The sequence below is a fragment of the Ictidomys tridecemlineatus genome, chromosome 15 (genome assembly GCF_052094955.1).
Source record: "Ictidomys tridecemlineatus isolate mIctTri1 chromosome 15, mIctTri1.hap1, whole genome shotgun sequence".
Taxonomy (NCBI): domain Eukaryota; kingdom Metazoa; phylum Chordata; class Mammalia; order Rodentia; family Sciuridae; genus Ictidomys; species Ictidomys tridecemlineatus.
In genome coordinates, this window is record NC_135491.1 from 17,098,941 (window position 1) to 17,103,062 (window position 4,122).

Here is a 4,122-nt window from a genome sequence, read left to right on the forward strand (position 1 = left end):
GTGCTCACTTTTGCAGCACATATACTAAAATTGGAATGACACAGAGAAGATTAGCATGGCCCTTGCACAAGGATAACATGCAAACTTATGAAGCATTCCATATTAAAAAAAAAAGACTTGTCCAATAGTGACCTTCAGACATCCTTTCTGTTCATATTTTATTAAAGAGAACTAGTCAAACAATCATCCAGGATACAAAAAGGGCTAAGAATATATTCCCAGGTCAGGCAGTTCCCATCCAGCCACAAAGGGAGTATGGATTATTATGGCACCAGTATTAGCTACCAACAGATCCAGAAACTTAGGGACAGGCGGCAGGAAGAAGCTATTGGGTTACCTTCCACCCACTACACCAAATCCTGCTCCAGGAAGAAGTTCCCAATCTCCCCCTGACTACCACTCATCTACCATGAGTGAGTGAACACAAATTTGATTACTTTGAGGGCAAAGTGGACCTGGCTTAATCTGATAAGTCTAATGAGGTCAGTGTGGGATGATGATGAGTGACCAGTGCTCTTTCTGAGCCCTCTCTGTGTGTGGGTCTCATGCTGGGAACATGCCCATCAATCAGACGCAGTCTTTGCTTTGAATTTGATTCTCCTCATAAGCAGCAAAGAGAACAGATAATTTCTGAACTTGTGTTTGTCACTGTATTCCATTAAGAACAAGGAGAGGAACAAGAACACTACCTGCTGGTGTTGATGGTGGTGGTTGTGGATTTCAGGAAAGGGATGGGGCAACTTGTCCAGTGCTCACTTTTGCAGCACATATACTAAAATTAGAATGACACAAAGAAGGAGGTCACCTGGACCAAAAGGGAATAGGCCTTTCTGGGTGAGAACAAAACCTGTGTGTGTCACTGTGCAAATCAGAAACCTAATGACTCCCAATCTGACACAAACCACTACTGATTCAAGAACTAATCAGAAATCTGATCCCTGTGAACAGAAACCTGTGATGATTCATATGCTAATTATTAATCTGTTTTGATTGTAAACTTTGTCCCAGAGCAGGTCTAAATCATTAATTTGGGGCTGGGGTTGTGGCTCAGAGGTAGAGCGCTGACCTAGCATGTGTGAGGTATCAGTTTGATCCTCAGCACCATAAAAATAAAGATATTGTGTCCACCTATAACTAAAAAATAAATATTAAAAAATGTCATTAATTTGTGGAAGAATAGCATGGATAATCACCAACTCTAAGAAGTTCACACGGTTAACAGCCATTTTCAGTGGATTCATGTGCCAATTACAACCTCAAGATAACAGAATATGATATTCATATTAAAAAAGAACAGACGGAAGCTGGATAGTCTGTCTGGGTTCAAATCCCAGCTCTGCCACTGAACCCTGACAACTCTGGCTGACATTCCCTTCTCTGGGCCTCCACTTCATTCCTGTAAAGAGGTTTGATAATACCTCAAATGGCGGTTGAGAGGATTAAATAAGCTAATACATGTAAAGCACTGGAAGCTGTACTTGGCACAGGAAAAGAGCTTACTCCACAAGCACTAGCTGTAATAACCACAGTAGGCAGCCAACAGTTACTGTCCTGATTTCATTTAATCCTCATAGCAGGCCCTCCTCCAATTTCATGCTACCACCCTTTCCTGGCATGGGTCTGGGAGCCTCACTCTCTGGAAAGAGATTCCCAAAGCGACATTCAGCGTTCGCAGCATCGTCCGGTTCCCTCTCTACACGATTCCTAGACTCCTGGCCAACCGCTCAACAGCCACGTGGGGGCAGCAACACACCGCTCAGTCGCTATGCGCGCGGTGCATTGTGGGGTGCGTAGTCTAGCGGGCAGGTTAAGCGGTGGATACAGCCTGGGAGCGAACTTCGCTTCCCAGAATGCCACGCGGCACCCTCTGCCTCACCTTGCTCTGGTCTGGAGGTGGAGGCCTCGCCCCACTAGTGCGCGCCTCCAGAGCGGCGCGGGGGTTTATGGGGTGTGGGGACAGGGCTCCACGCCCCGAGGAGGGTGGTGCTGCGCAGGCGCGGAAGGTCTGCGGGTCCCACGGGACGTTAGGGGGTAGATAGTAACTGAACGTGTGGTGTAGGGCCTGTGGCTGTCCATACTGCAGGCAGAGCTGTCAGGAGAGGCTGTGACGGCCCTTATTCCAGCAAAAGAGAGTTCAACACCCTCCACGACTGGCTATATCCCGGAGCTCGCTCAGCCTCTTTCTGGCTTCCCTGCATCCAAACCGTCCTGTCAGCTCTTGAGCATGTTGATTGCTCTTGATAGAAAAAAATTCCCCTTATTTTCTTTTTCTTCACAGCCACCTCCCCCCGCCTTTAAAACCTTATTGTGGTAATGTTAATCCATACACAAAAATAGAGTTATATAACGATCCTCCAAGTACCCATCTCCCAGCTTCAATTATTGTCAACATATGGCCAATCTTGTTTTATTTATTCCACCTCCCCCTGAATTAGTTTAAAGCAAATCCCAGACATCCTATGATTTCATCCATAAATAGTATCTCTAAAATACCAGGTTCTTTAAAAAAACATAACTATAACATCTTTATCACACCTAAAAAGTAACACTAATTCTTTAATAGTATCTAACATCCAACCTGTCTCCAAAATTCTGATTGTCTTACAACTTTCTTTTAACTCTTTTTTTTAAAGAAAACATTTTAATTAATTAATTTATTTATGTATTTATTACGTCGTGCTGAGGATTGAACCCAGTGCTTCATACATTCTAGGCAAGCGCTCTACCACTGAGCTACAACCCCAGCCCTTCTTTTAACTCTCGACTTGCTCAAATTAGAATCCAAACAAGGTCAGCATATTGTATTTGCTGGGTACTTCTTTAACTTTTATTCTATAATTGCTCCCCCTCCTCATTCATCTTACAGTTGGCTTTGACTGGTTGCACCTTTTTGTGTCTGTTAATATGTTTTAATGTCCCCTGTTGTGTCTTGCAAACTGGTAGATCTAGAGGCTGGGTCAGATTCAGGTTCAATTTTGGGGTAAGAATGCTTCATGGATGATGTTGAGTTTTTCCATCAGGAAGGACATAATGTCTGATTGTCTTTTTGTGTGATGTTAATATCTAGGGTTAGTTTTGAGTCTTGTCAGCCTGACCCATCTGTTGCAAAACCACAGCCAAACTTCAGGAAGGAAGTGTCTACATACTCTATCCTTCTCTCTCTGCTTCACAAAAATGAAACCTTTTATTTCGAAAGCTCATTCTTGTTGCTAAATTCAGAGGCAAGTTTCCATCCTCCACTTACTAGTTCTGCAACAATAGCTGACATTCCTGGCCTGCCCAGTGCTGTCCAATATGGTAGCCAGCAGCCACACAGATGGCTTTTGAAGACTTGACTAGTCCTGAAATGTGCTATTAGTATAAAACACAACTGAAATTTCAAAGGTTTAATACAAAATATAGAATGTAAAATGTCTTATCAGTAATTTTGTAAAATATTGATAACATGTTGAAATGATAATATTTGGGATAAATTAATAAATATTAGTGAATTATTATTAATTAAATACAAGTATAATATATTTTTTAATATTTATTTTTTGGTGTATATAGACACAACACAATGCCTTTATTTTTATGTGGTGCTGAGGATCTAACCCGGGTCCCGCCCGTGCTAGGGGAGCACTCTACCGATGAGCCACAATCCCAGCCCCAAATATAATATTTTATTAAAATTACTTTAAGGGGTTGGGATTGTGGCTCAGCGGTAGAGCGCTCACCTAGCATGGGCAGGACCCAGGTTCTATCTTCAGCACCACATAAAAATAAAGGCATTGTGTTGTGTCCATCTACACCTAATAAAATAAATATTAAAAATTTGGTTCTTTAAAAAAAATTACTTTAACCTGTTTCTTTTTGAGTTTCTTTTGCAGGGGAGTAGGGATTGAACCCAGGACCTTGGGCATGCTAGACAAGCACTCTATCACTCAGACTTCTTTTGACTTTTTCAATGTAGTTACTAACAACCCCTCCAAACCATTCCTGTGTTAAAGCTCCTTCCTGGTTTCTGTGATGCAGTACCCTCCCAAACCCACCCATTTGTCACCACTTCATTGTGAACTGCTGATCCAGCACCATTGGGTCCTACCTGGACCACTACACTAGCTTAGAATGTGCTTTCCT

General features: G+C 42.5%; 1 non-coding gene across 1 annotated transcript; it reads left to right on the plus strand.

The window, feature by feature from the left end:
* Nucleotides 1–107, plus strand: LOC120888171 (U6 spliceosomal RNA). The gene has a single exon (XR_005731677.1). It is a non-coding gene; the product is annotated as a U6 spliceosomal RNA (small nuclear RNA).
* The last annotated feature ends 4,015 nt before the right edge of the window (nucleotides 108–4,122 follow it).